Here is a 20,252-nt window from a genome sequence, read left to right on the forward strand (position 1 = left end):
TGATTTTAGGTGCTGTTCTTGTTTCCTGAAGTTATATTCCTTCCTTGGGGAGTCGGAAAACAGTCTTCAGGATTCTTGTTACAGTGATAGGAGGATGAGTTCATTCCCTCCAGTTCATGTTTTGGGAGGATGAGTTTATTCCCTCCAGGAGGATGAGTTCATTCCCTCCTTTTTTGAGTTCATGCCCTTGTTAAGGGGCCATCGTTCGCTGTGAGGAAAGTTCATGTTATTCCCATTGCGGTTTGCCATACTGCTTTGGAAGCTTCAAATACTGAAGAGGCAGTGGAGCTGGCTGGCCATGAGGCACTGTGAAAAGTTGAGTGCTCTCTATCACCCCCTGCTGGTTGATGGACGAATGGCAGGATCGGCGCCACTTGTGGGAGAAGCAGGGCAAGTGGAATGACGGTATAAGCGCACTACTTGAAAAAGTGGCCAAACGTGTCCACCATTCCACAACTGCCATTTGTGCACAGGTGCAGAAGGATGTGGAGAGAACCAACGCCCTTTTGGAGCATAACAACGCTCAATTCCATAAAAACAACGCCCTGTTAGAGCAGACTAACGCCCATTTGGGTGACCTGTGTAACCTGATGATAGCGTTTTCCCCAGCAGCAACAGCAGACGTTATTTGATCTCCGTCAGGAGATAAGGGGGAGGCAGCGTGAGCAGTTGCGGGATGAATCCGCTTGCAGTTCCGTCGATGCAAATGGTATATTCTCATTTTGTATTCCCTCCTCATATCGGATCAACTGTCACATATTCTATTGTCGCCTCTGTTTTCATGTGTTAATCTAATGTTTGTTTCACTTTTTCCCATACATTATTAAAGGCTGGACATCATCCCAGCACTGGACTACCAACGATGATCTCCCAAGTAAGTGTGGAGGGGCATAATCGAACGGAAACGCCTATCTCCATGGGCGTTTATCTCCGAGAACGGGTCCGTGAAGGGGCGGGCCGAACCGTATTTTCGAAAAAATGGGACGTTTTTGAGCTGGGCGTTTTTTTTTTTTTTTGCAATAATGGAAACTAAAAACGCCCAGCTCAAAAACGTCCTAATCCGAGCCATTTGGTCGTGGGAGGGGCCACAATTCATAGTACACTCGCCCCCCTGATATGCCAGGACACCAACTGGGCACCCTAGGTCAGTGCGGTGGACTTCAGAAAAAGCTCCCACATGCATAGCTCCCTTACCACGGGTACTGAGCTCCCAACCCCCCTCCCCCAAAACCCACTACCCACAAATGTACAACACTACCATAGCTCTTAGGGGTGAAGGGGGCACCTACATGTGGGTACAGTGGGTTTTGGAGGCCTCCCATTTACCAGCACAAGTGTTACAGGTGGGGGGGGGGGATGGGCCTGGGGCCACCTGGCTGAAATGCACTGCGGTACCCACTAAAAGTGCTCCAGGGACCTGCATACACGCAGGCCTCTAGAACTGGTTCCTGCTATATAACATTGGCACACCAGTTGACACCTGAAGACTAATCTCTCCGAAAACGTCCTTTATTGGAATAAGCACGCTTACAGTTAACTGCAGATCAGAGGTTGTGCCCCACTGGCAACGAGTCTCCCTGGTACTGAGATGAGCAGTAGGTCAGAGCTGGCAGAATGCTGTACAATGCCCTCTTTCCATATCATCATGCTGATCAATCCATAGACTGGTGGGTTGTGTCCATCTACCAGCAGGTGGAGATAGAGAGCAAACTTTTGCCTCCCTATATGTGGTCATGTGCTGCCGGAAACTCCTCAGTATGTTCTCTATCTCAGCAGGTGGTGGTCACACACAGCAGCAGCTCTGGCTAGGCCTCCAAGCCTAATTTTTAGGTTTTGTTGAGTACCTGGGGTTGAGGGCTCTTTTGAGCAAGTGCAAACCTGGTGGTGCCAGGTCCCTCCTTTTCTCCCCCCTCCCGCTGGCTCTGTTAAAAAAAAAAAAAAAAAAATTTTTGAACGTCCTTAAAGGCGTTTATTTCGACGTTTATTTAAACGTTCATTGCAGCTACTCACTGGGACACCAGGTCGTTACAGCTCGGAGCGGAAAGCAGGTACTTTTTACCTTTTTATAGCGGGCAGGGGATTCCCCGATTTATCTCCACGTGGCATATGGCGTCGGAGGGCGAGGGCGTAAAGAGTCGCTCCCCGGATCGCTTGAGCGCTTTTAGAGGGGATGCGGGGGTCTTAAAGCCTGATTCGCCCTTGTTGGGTGACAGTTTCGTGACCGATGAATGTCCCGGTCCTTCATCCGGCGTGGCGGTTTTTCCCGCCATAAACGCCCATCCCCCGCTCCTCGCCTCCGCCATCTTGGCCGGCCACGCGGCTCGGACGGCTTCTTCTTGGGCCGCCCTTGAGGTTGGAGACATTAATGCCATGAACGCCCTTAATTTGGGCGACTGCACCAAAGCGGCTAAAGTTAAGCGCCGCTCTTCCCGCGCGGCTCCTTCGCGGAGTGTCGCGCCGGACGCCATTTTGGATGTGCAGCATGTCTCTCCCCCGCTCTTGCGAGCGCCGGTTGAGGGTGCGTCTAGGGCTGTTGCCCAGGCTGCGGAAGTGCACAGTCTGGGGGGTTTCTCCCCCGAGTTTGTTTTGCTGCTGCATCAGGCCTTCCTCATGCAAAACGCTGCCCCTGCTCCCTCGTCTGGTAAAGAGGTTGAGGTTCCCAGAGGTAAACGCCCTCGGGTTGATTCCCAGGCCTTGGAGGACTTTGTCTCCTCCGATGTAGATGAGGGCAGCGTATCTGAGTTCTCCCAACGGTCCTTTGCGGATTCCTTGGAGGAGACGGATCCCCGCTCGGATGGAGCGGATGACCCCTCTGCAGCGCGGCTCTTTAGCTCAGAGGATTGGCCCAACCTGTTAGTGCAGGCCATGGGCATTTTGACGATTTCCTCTCCGGAGGACGTCTCTCCCTCAGCCCCTGTTGGCTCTGCCATTATGCTGGGGACGAAACGCCCGCCTAGAACCTTCCACGTGCATGATGCCATGCACACCTTAATTTCGGCTCAATGGGATGTCCCGGAAGCGAGCCTTAAAGTGGCTAGGGCTATGTCCCGCCTCTATCCTTTGCCTGAAAGTGAACGTGAGGCCTTTCTGTGGTCTACCGTGGATTCTTTAATCACTGCGGTGACTAAGAAAACGGTGTTGCCAGTGGAAGGTGGCACGGCCCTAAAGGACGCCCAAGACAGAAGATTGGAGGCGGCCTTAAGGTCGTCCTTTGAGGCGGCTGCTTTAAGTTTGCAGGCCTCAGTTTGCGGCTCCTATGTGGCCAGGGCGTGCCTGACTATGGTGCAGCGGGCTTCCCCCTCGGATCATTCCTTGAGGGCTGATTGGCCGGCCCTGGAATCGGGCTTAGCCTATTTGGCAGACTTGCTGTATGATGTCTTGAGGGCCTCAGCTAAAGGCATGGCTCAGACAATCTCTGCGCGGCGGTGGCTTTGGCTGAAGCATTGGTCTGCTGACCACGCCTCTAAATCCCGCCTGGCTAGATTGCCTTTTAAAGGCAAGCTGCTCTTTGGGGTCGAGCTGGACAAGATCGTGACCGATCTCGGCACGTCTAAGGGCAAGAAGTTACCAGAGGTCAGGGCTCGGGCTAGTACTCGCCCTGGTACCTCCAGAGGACGGTTTCAGGAAGCCCGTCGGTACCGCCTGGGCAGGTCGGGCTCCTCTGCCCCCTCTTCCTTCAAGAGGAACTTCTCCCCCAAGCAGCATTCCTTTCGCAGAGACCGCCGTCCCGGAGGTGCTCCCTCCGGTCCTCCCCCAGGGTCTCGTACCCAATGACGGGGCCTTGGTCCACGCCCCAGTGCAGATTGGAGGATGGCTGTCCTCGTTTATGGGCGAGTGGACCACAATAACTTCAGACGCTTGGGTGCTGGAAGTCATCAGAGACGGCTACAAGCTAGAGTTCTGCCGACCCTTAAAAGACGGGTTTGTACTCTCTCCCTGCAAGTCTCCGGTCAAAGCTGTGGCAGTGCAGCAGACCTTGGACAATCTGATCCGCCTGGGGGCGGTCGTTCCGGTGCCAGAAAATCAGCTTGGCAAGGGACGTTACTCCATTTTCTTTGTGATTCCAAAGAAAGGAGGTTCTGTACGGCCTATCCTCGACCTCAAGGGGTCCATTGGGCCTTGAAAGTTCGGCACTTTCGCATGGAGACCCTCCGCTCTGTTATAGCGGCAGTGAAGGCAGGAGAGTTCCTGGCATCCTTGGACATCAAGGAAGCGTACTTGCATATTCCCATCTGGCCTCCTCATCAACGCTTTCTGCGTGTTGCAGTACTGGGCCGACACTTCCAGTTCAGAGCCCTCCCGTTCGGGTTGGCTACTGCTCCGCGGACCTTCTCCAAAGTAATGGTGGTCATCGCGGCCTTCCTGAGGAAGGAAGGAGTTCAAGTCCATCCTTATCTGGACGACTGGTTGATCCAAGCCCCCTCTTATGCAGAGTGCGGCAAAGCTGTGAACCGGGTGGTTGCTCTTTTGAGCTCCCTGAGGTGGATCATCAACTGGGAGAAAAGCCAGCTGCGCCCGACTCAGTCCCTGGAGTATCTGGGAGTTCGATTCGACACCCAAGTGGGCAGAGTGTTCCTGCCAGACAATCGGATTGTCAAGCTTCAGGCTCAGGTGGACTAGTTCCTAGTAGCCTCTCCTATTCGGGTTTGGGACTATGTGCAGCTGTTGGGCTCTATGACGGCCACGATGGATGTAGTGCCCTGGGCCAGGGCTCATATGAGACCACTACAACAATCTCTGCTGCTGCGCTGGACTCCGATGTCGGAGGATTATGCTGTGCGCCTTCCCTTGGACCCAGCAGTGCGCAAGGCGCTGAGCTGGTGGACGCAGACAGACAAGTTGTCTGCGGGAATGCCTCTGGTGACCCCGGAGTGGATTGTCGTCATGACAGACGCCTCTTTGATGGGTTGGGGAGCCCACTGCTTGGGAAGGACAGCGCAGGGGCTCTGGTCTCCTGCAGAGGCAAAGTGGTCTATCAACCTCCTGGAACTCAGAGCCATTCGGTTGGTGCTGTTGGAGTTCATCCCAGTACTGGCGTTGAAGCCAGTACGGGTCCTGTCGGACAATGCCACGGCTGTGGCCTATGTCAACCGCCAGGGAGGTACCAAGAGCGCCCCTCTAGCCAAGGAGGCCATGAATCTATGCCAGTGGGCGGAAGTGAACCTGGCACAGCTGTCAGCGGCTCTCTTTGCCGGAGTCATGAATGTCAAGGCGGACTTTCTCAGTCGCCATATCTTGTAGCCCAGAGAGTGGCAGCTATTTGCTCAGGCGTTCTTGGGCATCACGAAGCGCTGGGGCCAGCCGAGCCTAGACCTGATGGCGTCATCGGCCAATTGCCAAGTGCCGCGCTTTTTCAGCAGAGGACGGGACCCTCGCTCCCTGGGAGTAGATGCTCTTCTCCAACAGTGGCCGGCACAAGAGCTTCTCTATGTGTTCCCGCCCTGGCCCATGTTGGGCAGGGTGCTAGACCAGGTGGCAAAGCATCCAGGCCGGATAATCCTGGTGGGTCCAGACTGGCCCAGACGTCCCTGGTATGCGGACTTGATCAGGCTCTCAGTGGACCATCCTCTGCGGCTGCCAGTGGAGCAGGGCCTGTTGCATAAGGGTCCCGTGGTGATGGAGGATCCCTCCCCCTTTGGTGTTACGGCCTGGCTATTGAGCGGCAGCGTCTGAGGAAGAAGGACTTCTCAGACAAGGTCATCGCCACTATGCTGAGAGCGAGGAAGCGCTCTACTTTTATTGCTTACGCCAGGGTTTGGCGTACCTTTGCAGCGTGGTGAAGCAGGCTCATTTTCTCCATTCACTGCTCCAATTTCTTCAGTGTTGGCATTCCTGCAAGAAGGTCTGGAGAAAGGCCTGTCGCTCAGTTCCCTTAAAGTCCAGGTAGCGGCCCTGGCTTGCTTCAGGGGCCGCCTGAAGGGTGCTTCCCTGGCTTCGCAGCCAGATGTGGTGCGTTTTCTCAAGGGAGTTAAGCACCTGCGCCCTCCTCTGCACTCAGTGGTGCCTGCGTGGAATTTCAACTTGGTGCTAAGAGCATTACAGAAGCCGCCTTTTGAACCCTTGTTGAGGGCATCTCTGAAAGACCTGACGTTGAAAGCAGTCTTTTTGGTGGCTATCACTTCAGCCAGAAGAGTTTTCGAGCTCCAGGCACTCTCATGTCGAGAGCCCTTTCTGCAGTTCACTGAGGCAGGAGTGTCTATTCGCACAGTGCCTTCCTTCCTGCCCAAGATTGTTTCTCGCTTCCATGTGAATCAGCAGCTCTGTCTCCCTTCCTTTCGTAGGGAGGACTACCCAGAGGAGTACTTTGCTCTTAAATATCTGATGTGAGACGAGTCATCATCAGATACTTGGAAGTGACCAATGATTTCCGGAAATTGGATCATCTGTTTGTCCTGTTTGCAGGTCCTCGTAAGGGTCTGCAGGCTGCTAAGCCTACAGTGGCAAGATGGGTCAAGGAAGCCATTGCAGCGGCTTATGTGGCCGCGGGAAAGGTGCCGCCTATACAGCTGAAGGCATTCTCCAAGCATTACCGCTTGACTGTGGCGGCACGGGCGGAGGCCCGGTTTGGAGATTCAGTGTTGAGTTCAGGGATTTCAATGTCCCGCCCTGGGTGAGTACTGCTTCGGTACATCCCACCAGTCTATGGATTGATCAGCATGATGATATGGAAGGTAAAATTATGTATCATACCTGATAATTTTCTTTCCATTAATCATAGCTGATCAATCCATAGCCCCTCCCAGATATCTGTACTGTTTTTATTCTGGTTGCATTTCAGGTTCAAGTTTAGTCTTCAGTTACTTCAGAAAGACTTCGTGTTCAAGTTTTTTCACTTGGATTCTTCAAGAGTTGAGACGAGTTTGTGTTACAGTGAGCTGCTGCATTCCTCTCCCCTCCGTTTTACGGGGCTGGATTGAGACTTAAAATTCTGCCGGCACTCCCTCCCGCTTCGTGCGGTTGTAGGGCAGCTTTGTACCCCTCCCGCTTCGGCGGTGTTAGGGTCAGTCAGCTCCTCCCACGGTTGCGGTTGCAGGATAAGCCAGATCCCCCCGCATCGGCGGGTGTGGTGTCCCTCCCCCGCTCCGCGGGGATGAGCTGGACGGATTCCCCTCCCCCACTTGTGTGGGGATGAGCTGGGTTAATTCCCCTCCCCCGTTTCGGCGGTGGTGAGCTGGGCAGAGTGTCCCTTCGTGGGTGTAATTCTCTAAGTGCTGAGTCCTGCGGATGGAGCTTTGATATCGACATACTGAGGAGTTTCCGGCAGCACATGACCACATATAGGGAGGCAAAAGTTTGCTCTCTATCTCCACCTGCTGGTAGATGGACACAACCCACCAGTCTATGGATTGATCAGCTATGATTAATGGAAAGAAAATTATCAGGTATGATACATAATTTTACCTTCAGCCACATTCAAGGTAAGAACTAAGTTCTGTAACGTGGCTAACACAGGAAAGGGAACTAAAACTGGCTTACAAAAATGGCCACTACCGCATGGACTACAACAGGAAACACAACAGGGCACACTCTGACCCAGTAGGCAGGGGAAAGCACCATGGGAGAAGAGCCTACCAACTACCAACATCGTGAGACTAACACAAGCTAATGAAATCATGGAGCCCAATACCCTACACCCACCACAATGCAATGCTGATGTGACCCTGTACTGCACCCGAGAGCCACATCTGACCCAGGGAAAGGCTGTGACAGGATCGAACACATTCTGCTGTCATGGAGGTGGGTATGGCATTTGAGGCTGGCATACAGGCTGGGAAAAAAGTTTGTAAAGTGGGGTTTTTTTTGGTGGGAGGGGGTTAGTGACCACTGGGGAAATCCGGGGAGGTCATCCCCGATTCCTTCCAGTGGTCATCTGGGCAGTTGGGGCACTTTTTTGGGACTTGTTCGTGAAAAAAAAAGTGACCCAAAATCGCGGTAAAAACGCCTTTTTTTTCGATTATCAGCTAAAGACGCCCATCTCTCCTTGACTTATAACCACACCCCAGTTCCGCCTCCACCACGCCTCCGACACGCCCCCGTCAACTTTATTCGTTTCCACGACGGAGTGCAGTTGGAAACGGCCAAAATCGGCTTTTGATTATACAGATTTGGGCACCTTTGCGAGACAAACATCTATCTCCCGATTTAGGTCGCACTATAGGCGTTTTTCTCTTTCGAAAATAAGCTGGCTAGTATCTCAGGTGCTAGTCTTTTTTTTCAGTCCTCCAAATATATGTACTAGTGAAGAATCTGTTTTTTTTCCCATATAGTCTGGACGACAAGTGTACCTCACACGCTCTCTTCCTTGCCTCCCATCACTCGTGGTGTTCATTCATGGACTCCTCTTCAAAGTACCTGAGGTTCTTACTCTGTTGATATCTGTTTTTTATTTTGTGACTGGCAAACACAATGTAAAAATAAATCATTGTCCCCACAGATAATGTTTTTTTTCTTTGTTTGCTGCAGCAGTCGGGCAAAGCCCTGTCTCTCGGGCCTCCTTTTCCGGGTAATAATTTCTCGTGATTGTGTTAAAAGTGCACCTGTCCCGATACTTTTTATTCTACAATTGAATGCCACAGTTATGTTAACCTCTAACTTTCCTTTTCCGGTACTCACAGGCATGAACAAAGAACAGCACGTGCAGGACCCGAGAACAACGGGACACCCTCTGCTACCCCCCCCTGTGTGTCAGCCTCTCTCTCAATAGTAAGTTTCATTGACAGATATACAAAAAGCAATGATAAGGGATGCATTATTTTTAGTAACATTTGTTATACCTTTTCTGCCTCCTCTTTTAAGGGTTAGCTCTCAACTTGTGGAGTGGGGTAGTGGCCTGCTGGTTAGGGTGGTGGACTTTGGTCCTGGGGAACTGAGGAACTGAGTTCTATTCCCAGTTCAGGCACAGGCAGCTCCTTGTGACTCAGGGCAGGTTACTCAGCCCTCCATTGCCCCAGGTTCAAATAAGTACCTGTATATGTAACCCACCATAAGGCTTGCCGTGAGTGCCAAACTGCGGGTTTCAAATGCAACAAAAGGAAAAAAAGTGGCAAGAAGTACACATGAAAAATATTATGTTTTATTTCTGTTGTTTCATTACAGCCACAGAACGCCGACTCACCCTCTTGAACCTCCCCAATGTGGCATCCTTTCTCTCGAAAGTAGGTTTCGTTGACATATATACTCAAAAGTAAAAGAAGAGTGATGCATCAATTTCTGTTTAGCATTTGTTTATCCAAGCATGGGGTGAGGGGGGCGGCCCGAAAGGGCAGAGCCAGGAGTTAGCGGTGGTGTACAAGTTTACTGAAAGGAGGGATTTCTCAACGGAACGGAGGTTACGTGTAGGAACGTAGGGGGAGATGAAGGTACAGTGGTAGGGAGGTGCTGTAGATCGAGAGCATTTGTAGGTTAGTAGGAGACGCTAGAGCTGTATGCGGTACCTGATCGGAAGCCACTGCACTAGCAGAAAAACCTTGTGCGCATTCTAAAAGTGTTTTTCCTGTTTGATGGTGCAAATAACACAGCTGACAAACGGACTTGTTGCGGCTTATCGATGTTTTGTACTGCTGTTCATGTAAAATTTTTATGCATAGATAACTTATCTTGTTTTGTATATACAGTACAGTGAACTTTAGTTTATTGGATGCATTCTTTTTAATTTTTCTTGCCAGTTTTGTAATCAATATATGTTGAAAGAGTTGGTTGTTTTGTAATATTTACATTTCCTTCGATAAAGCTACCATACAAAGAAATATGTGAATAACATTCAACCAAATGTCAAATAAATATTACATTCACAAAACGGCGAACAGAGGGGAAAACCTGTAAAGGGAAGGAAGGGTTTAGGTGGTCATCGTATCAAACACACATCGGTTGCCACAGGTGTGTAATTCAAAATACTGCTACACTGTTAACTAAATTATTAAGATTTAACGCTTGCAAATGGCTCATACACATATCAGCAGTGGTTTGCATGTACCGATGCTTCTCCGAGGACAAGCAGGCTGCTTGTTCTCACGACTGGGTTGACGTCCACGGCAGCCCCCACCAACCGGAAGAAAACTTCGCAGGCGGTCCCGCATGCAGGGCACGCCCACCGCGCATGCGCGGCCGTCATCCCACCCGTGCGCGAACGTTCCCGCTCAGTTTTTTCTATTCCGCGCTGGAGAGAGACGTGTTATCGTCTCTCTCTCTGTCAGCCCCGGAAACCGGATCGCAGCCTAGCCGCGGTTTTTCCTTCTCTACGTATGCGTTCGCGTATTTCTTTTCTTTTTCAATTGTTTTAAAAAAAAAAAAAAGGAAAGTCTCCTCGTCGGTTTTAGCCGCGAGGGCGCTTCGTTGCGGCCTTGTGGCCACGCGGTCGTTTTCTTTTTCGGGTGTGCTTTTCACCGCCACCATTGACGACTTTGACTTCGCCGACGCGATTTTTCCATCCATGTCCTCGAAGGTCCCAAGCGGATTCAAGAAGTGTGGTCGGTGCGGCCGGCAGATCTCGCAAACCGATACCCACGCTTGGTGCCTCCAGTGCCTCGGGCCGGAGCATAATACCAAGACATGCACCTTGTGTCTCGGCTTACGGAAGCGGACACAGGTGGCGAGGCAAGTTCTTCGGGACCGTCTTTTCGGAACTTGCGCCGGCCCCTCGACGTCGACGGCATTGGTGTCGACGGCCGGGTCTTCGGTACCGGTACCGATGTCGACGAAATCGGCGCCGACTCTGGCACCGACCCCAGGAGTACAGGTACCGTTGGCCCGCCGGTGACGGCGGGGGTGAGTGGCCGCGCGGGCAGTCAGCCCCGGCCACTCCCTCTACCCAGGGCCAACGGGACCGAACCCTGTCGGATCCAATTCCTCGAGGGCGGGGGGGTTCTACCTCCTCTTCGTCTCTACCGCTGAGCGCCGATGACGGGCATTGAAAGAAAACCAAGAAGCACCGTCATCGGTCGCCCACGGCGCACGGGACTGCCAGCGCCGGCACCTCGAGGGAGGACTCGACGCCCAGGAAGCGGCAGTGCAGAGAGGAGCGTTCCCCCTCGGTTGAAGAGGTGTCGCTGCGTCAGTCCGCGGGTGCTTCGGTACCGTCTCCTGGAACCGAGCAGCTTCCGGCACCGACACCCACACTGGCCCCCCTGCCTTTCCCGACAGCGGGCCTGGACGAGTGCCTCTGAGCCATCCTTCCGGGGATTCTGGAAGGGCTGATGCGCCAAGCTCTGCCGGCACACCGGCGCCGTTGATGGAGGCGCCGGTGTGCTCTAGCCCGATGCCGAGGCCTCCGACGCCGCTTGCAGCACCGGTGTCGACCGCCACGCAGGTGGAGTTCCCGTCAACGGAGGGAGCTTCATCCCCGCCGGCGCAGGAGTCCACCGCTCGACGCCATCACCGAGGACGTGGTTCCTCGCAGTCGAGACGGGCCCGGTTGAGGTTTGAGCTGCAAGAGCTCATGTCCGACACCGAGGAAGAGGCCTCGTGGGGGGAGGAGGAGGACCCCAGATATTTCTCCTCAGAGGAGTCTGTGGGCCTTCCCTCCGACCCCACTCCTTCACCGGAGAGGAAGCTCTCGCCCCCTGAGAGCCTCTCATTTGCCTCCTTCGTCAGGGACATGTCTATTTGCATTCCCTTTCCCGTGGTCACCATGGATGAGCCGAGGGCTGAGATGCTCGAGGTCCTCGACTATCCATCACCACCTAGAGAGTCTTCCACGGTACCGTTGCACAATGTCCTCAAAGAGACACTGCTTCGGAATTGGCTGAAGCCATTATCTAACCCCACCATCCCCAAGAAAGCAGAGTCCCAATACAGGATCCACTCTGACCCAGAGTTGATGCGGCCTCAATTGCCTCATGACTCGGCAGTCGTGGACTCTGCTCTCAAGAGAGCACAGAGTTCGAGGGATACCGCTTCGGCGCCCCCGGGGCGGGAGTCTCGCACTCTGGACTCGTTTGGGAGGAAGGCCTACCAATCTTCCATGCTCGTGACCCGCATCCAGTCATACCAGCTCTACACGAGTATTCACATGCGGAACAATGTGAGGCAACTGGCGGACCTGGTCGATAAGCTCCCACCGGAGCAGTCCAGGCCTTTTCAGGAGGTGGTCAGGCAGCTGAAGGCGTGCAGAAAGTTCCTGTCCAGGGGTATCTATGACACCTGTGATGTGGCATCTCGAGCTGTGGCCCAAGGTATAGTGATGCGCAGGCTGTCCTGGCTGCGTGTCTCTGACCTGGACAACCGCACCCAGCAGTGACTGGCGGATGTCCCTTGCCGGGGAGATAACATTTTCGGAGAGAAGGTCGAGCAGTTAGTAGACCAACTGCACCAGCGGGAAACCGCTCTCGACAAGCTCTCCCACCGGGCGCCTTCAGCATCCACCTCTGCAGGTGGACGTTTTTTCCCGGGCCCGGCAGGCTGCTCCCTACGCCTACAGCAAGCGTAGGTACACCCAGCCGGCCCGAAGGCCTCCTCAGGCACAGGGACAGTCCCAGCGCGTTCGTTCCTGTCAACAGCGTGCGCCTAAGCAGCCCCCTGCGCCTCCACAGCAAAAGCCGGGGACGGGCTTTTGATTGGATCCATAGGAACATAGCCGCCATCAAAGTGTCCGTACCGGACGACCTGCCGGTCGGGGGGAGGTTGAAAATTTTTCACCAAAGGTGGCCTCTGATAACCTCCGACCAGTGGGTTCTCCAAATAGTGCGGTGCGGATACACCCTGAATTTGGCCTCCAGTCCACCAAATTGCCCACCGGGAGCCCAATCCTTCAGCTCCCATCACAGGCAGGTACTTGCAGAGGAACTCTCCGCCCTTCTCAGCGCCAATGCGGTCGAGCCCGTGCCACCCGGGCAGGAAGGGCAGGGATTCTATTCCAGGTACTTTCTTGTGGAAAAGAAAACAGGGGGGATGCGCCCCATCCTAGACCTGAGAGGCCTGAACAAATACCTGGTCAAAGAGAAGTTCAGGATGCTTTCCTTAGGCACCCTTCTACCAATGATTCAGAAAGACGATTGGCTATGTTCCCTGGATTTAAAGGACGCTTACACTCACATCCCGACGATACTGCCAGCTCACAGACAGTATCTCCGATTCCGTCTGTGGACATGGCACTTTCAGTATTCGCCTGTGCACCATGGGTGTTCACGAAGTGTCTCGTGGTGGTTGCGGCGTATCTACGCAAGCTGGGAGTGCATGTGTTCCCGTATCTCGACGATTGGCTGGTCAAGAGCACCTCAGAGGCAGGAGCTCTTCGGTCCATGCAGTGTACTATCCACCTTCTGAAGCTGCTGGGGTTTGTGATAAATTACCCGAAGTTCCATCTCCAGCCAGTCCAATCTGTGGAATTCATAGGAGCGCTGCTGAATTCTCAGACGGCTCAGGCCTTCCTTCCCGAAGCAAGGGCGCAGAACCTTCTATCCCTTGCCTCTCAGACCAGAGCGTCTCAGCAGGTCACAGCTCGGCAGATGTTGAGACTCCTGGGTCATATGGCCTCCACGGTTCATGTGACTCCCATGGCTCACCTCCACATGAGACCTGCTCAATGGACCCTAGCTTCCCAGTGGTGTCAAGCTGCCGGGAATCTAGAGGATGTCATCCGTCTGTCCATCAGTTGCCGCAATTCGCTGCACTGGTGGACCATTCGGATTAATTTGACCCTGGGACGTCCATTCCAAATTCCGCAGCCCATGAAAGTGCTGACGACGGATGCATCTCGCCTGGGGTGGGTAGCTCATGTCGATGGACTCCACACCCAGGGTCTGTGGTCCCTCCAGGAACAAGATCTTCAGATCAACCTCCTGGAGCTCCGAGCGGTCTGGAATGCGCTGAAAGCCTTCAGAGATCGGCTGTCCTACCAAATCATCCAAATTCGGACAGACAATCAGGTTGCAATGTATTACATCAACAAGCAGGGGGGCACCGGATCTCGCCCCCTGTGTCAGGAAGCCGTCGAGATGTGGCGTTGGGCTTGCCAGTTCGGCATGCTTCTCCAAGCCACATTCCTGGCAGGCGTAAACAACAGTCTGGCCGACAGACTGAGCAGAGTCATGCAACCGCACGAGTGGTCGCTCCATTCCAGAGTGGTACGCAAGATCTTCCGAGAGTGGGGCACTCCCTCGGTGGACCTTTTCGCCTCTCAGACCAACTACAAGCTGCCTCTGTTCTGTTCCAGACTACAGGCACACGGCAGACTAGCGTCGGATGCCTTTCTCCTCCATTGGGGGACTGGCCTCCTGTATGCTTATCCTCCCATACCTTTGGTGGGGAAGACCTTACTGAAGCTCAAGCAAGACCACGGCACCACGATTCTGATAGCGCCTTTTTGGCCCCGTCAGATCTGGTTCCCTCTACTTCTGGAGTTGTCCTCCGAAGAACCGTGGAGATTGGAGTGTTTTCTGACTCTGATTTCACAGAACGACGGCGCGCTTCTGCACCCCAGCCTTCAGTCTCTGGCTCTCACGGCCTGGATGTTGAGGGCGTAGACTTTGCTTCGTTGGGTCTGTCTGAGGGTGTCTCCCGCGTCTTGCTTGCCTCTAGAAAGGATTCCACTAAAAAGAGTTACTTTTTTAAGTGGAGGAGGTTTGTCATTTGGTGTGAGAGCAAGGCCCTAGAACTTCGCTCTTGTCCTGCACAGAACCTGCTTGAATACCTTCTGCACTTATCAGAGTCTGGCCTCAAGACCAACTCAGTAAGGAATCACCTTAGTGCGATCAGTGCTTACCATCATCGTGTAGAGGGTAAAGCCATCTCTGGAGAGCCTTTAGTCGTTCGATTCATGAGAGGCTTGCTTTTGTCAAGGCCCCCTGTCAAGCCTCCTGCAGTGTCATGGGATCTCAATGTCGTCCTCATCCAGCTGATGAAACCTCCTTTTGAGCCACTGAATTCCTGCCATCTGAAGTATTTGACCTGGAAGGTCATTTTCTTGGTGGCAGTTACTTCAGCTCGTCAGTGAGCTGCAAGCCCTGGTAGCTCATGCTCCTTATACCAAATTTCATCATAACAGAGTAGTACTCCGCACTCACCCTAAGTTCCTGCCAAAGGTGGTGTCGGAGTTCCATCTTAACCAGTCAATTGTCTTGCCAACATTCTTTCCCAGACCACAGACCCGCCCTGCTGAATGTCAGTTGCACACATTGGACTGCAAGCGAGCGTTGGCCTTCTATCTGGAGCGGACACAGCCCCACAGACAGGTCGCCCAATTGTTTATTTCTTTCGACCCCAGTAGGAAAGGGGTCGCTGTCAGGAAACGCACCATCTCCAATTGGCTAGCAGATTGCATTTCCTTCACTTACGCCCAGGCTGGGCTGGCTCTTGAGGGTCATGTCACGGCTCATAGTGTTAGAGCCATGGCAGCGTCAGTGGCCAACTTGAAGTCAGCACTATTGAAGAGATTTGCAAGGCTGCGACGTGGTCATCTGTCCACACATTCACATCACATTACTGCCTCCAGCAGGATACCCGACGCGACAGTCGGTTCGGGCAGTCGGTGCTGCAGAATCTGTTTGGGGTTTGAATCCAACTGCACCCTCCAGGACCCGATTTGTTCTGTTCAGGCTGCACTCTCAGTTAGTTGTTCTTCGTAGGTCAATTTCTGTTATGCCCTCGCCGTTGCGAGGTTAAATTGACCTGGGTTCTTGTTTTGACTGAGCCTGAGAGCTAGGGATACCCCAGTTGTGAGAACAAGCAGCCTGCTTGTCCTCGGAGAAAGCAAATGATACATACCTGTAGCAGGTGTTCTCCGAGGACAGCAGGCTGATTGTTCTCACCTACCCTCCCTCCTCCCCTTTGGAGTTGCGTTTTACTCATTCCTTTGCTTGTCATTCAACTGAGCGGGAACGGTCGCGCACGGGCAGGAAGACGGCCGCGCATGCGCGGTGGGCGTGCTCTGCGTGCGGGACCGCCCGCGAAGTTTTCTTCTGGTTGGTGGGGGCTGCCGTGGACGTCAACCCAGTCGTGAGAACAATCAGCCTGCTGTCCTCGGAGAACACCTGCTACAGGTATGTATCATTCGCTATATATAGCGCTGACAAGTCACCCGTTCCAGGATTGTTGTTTTGTGTCTGTTTTTAAATTGTTGTCAACGATTGTATCCATTGGAATCATTAATGCCTATAATGCTGAGAGGTGAGGTAGCCAGAAATACTGTACAGGGCCAAATGACTCCCTCATTGAACGGGTGACTTGACAGCTCAGAACATATGCTAAATGGTAACTCATATTACTGGTACGTGACTAGAAAGGCTAACGATCTTGGGAAAAGAATTCACGGATGACCTTTTTGCGCACATCATTTCCCCTGCTTAGATCCGATCCTTTGTCCAAGGGGGTAATGTCCACTTCTGGAGGAACTACAATCTCGATGTCGAGGTGATGATTAAGAGCGATGTTATGAAGCATGCAGCATACAAGCACTATATCAGCCACCTTTTCTGGGGAATATTGCAGGGATCCACTAGAGATGTGCAAGCAGCGAAACCTGCTCTTCAGAACACCAAAAGTACGCTCAATTGTACATCTTGTTGAGATGTGTGCCTCGTTGTAGCGTTTCTCTGCATCAGACCGGGGCATTGCGAGCGGGGTCAGTAGCCATGTTCTACATCCATATCCATACAAATAGAGAATCTTACTAACCAGTCCAAACTTAATTTAAATGTTATATTCAGTACCCCACATTCCTCAGATCTTCAATACAGTAACTTTCAGTATATCAATATATCTTTCCCATAAACCTCAGTGATGTGCAATCACCAGCAATTACTCAATCTGGCGATACTTGCACACATCAACCTCTTCAGTGGTTTATTCAAATGATTTTATAATTTTATCATTTTCTTTCAAGTTATTAAAGCCCATAATTTAAATTGAACTTATCTTCTTTTTCAATTATTTATCAGACCCGGGGGTTAGGCTGCCCGACATGCACGTTTCGCTCCGAAATGAGCTGTCTCAAGGACATCCCCTACAATATAAAAAATATTTCATTTATATCCACACCCCATACATCAGCAGTCAGCCTATGTCTAGAGCGCATATTTATTTAAACCAAAAACCCCAAAACTTACCCCATGATCTTATTAGCGCCAGCTCAGCAAAAGTAATTCAAAAGCCAAGATGGCGCCAGCGTTTTTTCAAATTAATTAAATACCAGCTGATCTCTGACGTATCCACCATTAGAACCCCGCCCCCCCATGGCGTTCCACCGGTAGCTTTCCTCCCTTCACTGCTACCGGTGGTGGGTTGGAAATGATTAAATAAGGGTTGCCCATTCAATTTCTGCATTTAAGCCCGTCGGTGTAACCGTCTGTAACATAAAGATATTAAATTGTTCTCTAAAGTTTAAGAGTTTCTTCATGGGGGGCGGGGTTCTAATAAATAATTGAAAAAGAAGATAAGTTCAATTTAAATTATGGGCTTTAATAACTTGAAAGAAAATGATAAAATTATAAAATCATTTGAATAAACCACTGAAGAGGTTGATGTGTGCAAGTATTGCCAGATTGAGTAATTGCTGGTGATTGCACATCACTGAGGTTTATGGGAAAGATATATTGATATACTGAAAGTTACTGTATTGAAGATCTGAGGAATGTGGACTTCAGTGGATATCTCTACAGTAAAGCCAGTCTCTAGGTGGTATCCTCTGGGACCGATAAACCCGGTGGTGTCAACCTTTAGAGATTTAGTGCTTCGTGACCTGGATGAAATTGAAAAGAATATGTGTTATCAAAATAAGAAGAGCAATATGACATCTAAGCAATGGAAGGCTTTAGAAGCTCTGGTCAAGGAACCATCGATTATTGTTATTAGAGCAGATAAAGGTGGTGCGACTGTGATCTGGGATAAAGGACAATATATGCAGGAAGCAAGAAACCAACTTAATGATCATGATGCTTACAAATTACTATCTAAGGATCCTATGGATGATTTACAGAATCAGATCAAGGAGATAGTCTCTGAAGCTGTTAAAAGGAATATTTTGACAACAAAAGAAGGTAGATTTTTAATTGAAGAAAATCCTCAAACTCCTAGGATCTATTTTTTGCCGAAAATCCATAAGCGATTAACATCTCCTCCTGGACGACCGATTGTATCTACATCATCAGTACTTGAACCATTATCTATTTTTATCGATCAGTTTTTGAAAGAGGAGGTTCAGAAGGTGGCTTCTTATGTGAAAGACTCTTTTCATTTTTTGAGACATCTAGAAGATATAGATAATGTGACAGCATCATCATGGCTGGTTACGCTTGACATCGTATCTTTATATACGAAAATTCCTCAGGCTGGTGCATTACAAGTGATTGAAGATGTTTTAATGGCACGTCCAGGAGTGCAGAGAATATCTACAGATTTTATTTTAACATTAGCAAATTTGGTCATTTGTAAGAACTATTTTTGGTTTGACAAGCAGTTTTATCTCCAGACTCAAGGAGTAGCGATGGGGGCTACTTTAGCTCCATCTGTAGCTACTCTATATATCGCCCAAATGGAATCCAGATCTATTTATCTGTCTCCTTATTTTCAATATGTTAGGTTATGGAGACGCTTTTTGGATTATATATTTTTTTTGTGGACAGGTTCGAAGCCAGCTCTATTGGAGTTCGTGAGCTGGCTGAATACAATTGATGTCAATATTACCTTTACCTTGACAGTTCAAAGAACTTCTATAGAATTTCTGGATTTGTCTATATATAAGGCAGGGAATAGATTGTATACATCCCTATACCGTAAACCAATGAGTAGAAATACACTTCTTCATTTTGGCAGTTTTCATCCTTTTCATCTAAAATATAATCTTCCAATAAGTCAATTTTTAAGAGCTAGGAGAGTCTGCTCTACATTAGCTGAGTTTAAAAGACAAGCATCTGATCTAAAAAATAGATTCTTGATGAGAGGTTATCCTAGATCATCTATAAAGAAAGCATACATTAGAGCTAGGTTTGCCCAGAGACAACTCTTATTGAAAGAAACTGAGAAGATAGAAGAAGATCGACTGACACGTTCCAGTAGCGGAGTGGCTTCTGTGGGGGCGGAGGTGGAGGCCACGGCAGGGGGTTGGGAAAAGGGGAGGGAAGTGCAAGGGTGTGCGTGGGAGGGGATAGTACTAGGGCCTGCGGGACTGTGTGGCTGAGCGAGCGGGGGGGGGGGGGCAGAAGAGAGAGGATGGCTGATGGTACTGTGCGGGGGGGGGGGAGGCAGAGAGGGGGAGAGAAGGGCTGAAGGGACTGTGCGGCTGGGGGGAGGCAGAGTGGGAGAGAGGAGGGCTGGTGACGCTTGGAGGGGGGAAAGCGGGGGGGCTTACATGTGATACAGGAGGAGGAGAGGCATGTCGAAAAGGACCATGTGATTGGGTGGGGAGACGCAGAAGGGGGGGGGGTGGCTTTCCTGGGTCCCATGATATTCTAATAGTTCTTGTATAATGGAAATAATACAGATTGTTAAAGAAGCAATAAGAAACAGAAAAGAATGTTATAACATACGTGTGTCTGACAAACGTACATATGTAATTATGTATAAACCATGCACTGGCACTGTCATGCTCCCTTGCTCCACCTCTACATTCTACCGGACACGAACGCGCACATAACACACGTCCACATGTACGACAATAACAAAAATACATGCACACAAAGTAGTCCAGAAATGCCAATACTTACGGATCTGGGGTAGGAAGACCGCCGGTTGAAAAGCCTTTGCAGGACCTTCCAGCCCTGGTCCATTTTCAGGATGTCCTGTTTTTTCCCCGGCCGGGGAAAAAGGCGCTTGGCGTTCACAGGGATGAGCTGTGCTAGCCACAGGACATCCATGTCGGAGAAGTTTGGTTTCCTACCCCTTGCAGCCATTACTTCTCCGCCAGTTGTGGACATGCGCATGCCACGCATATATATACACACGTGGAAGACGTACGCTGTTCAACCACGTGTTAAGACGTGTCTGTATGACAGATCTGGCCTCTACGACTGCTCTGACCATACGTTTAATATAGCGCGGTAAATGATTTGGTCTAACCATCGGTATTGTTAGTGCATTCCGAATCGCCCACATTACAATGGTAGTTACTCTTTTGTATTCCGTTTTCGTTAGCTGCTTGCTTCGTCGGAAAAAGGCCTTTAATGCATGCAACGGTTAGGAATTTCCTACGTTAAAGGGTTGTTAGAGGGTCGGTAACGTTTAGTCAGTGGCGTTCCTAGGGGGGCGGACACCCGGGGCGGCGCACCGCCCCCCGGGTGCAGCGCCCCCCCCCCCGATGCAGCGCGGAACCCCCCCCCCCCCCG

At 51.2% G+C, this 20,252-nt stretch overlaps 1 protein-coding gene across 5 annotated transcripts in view; it reads right to left on the bottom strand.

Annotated features, from left to right (window-relative positions):
* Positions 1 to 20,252, bottom strand: part of LOC115459655 (E3 ubiquitin-protein ligase TRIM39-like) — a 446,759-nt gene that overhangs the window by 70,554 nt on the left and 355,953 nt on the right. The gene's annotated exons all lie outside the window — the stretch shown is intronic.

The sequence above is a fragment of the Microcaecilia unicolor genome, unplaced genomic scaffold (assembly GCF_901765095.1).
Source record: "Microcaecilia unicolor unplaced genomic scaffold, aMicUni1.1, whole genome shotgun sequence".
NCBI lineage: Eukaryota > Metazoa > Chordata > Amphibia > Gymnophiona > Siphonopidae > Microcaecilia > Microcaecilia unicolor.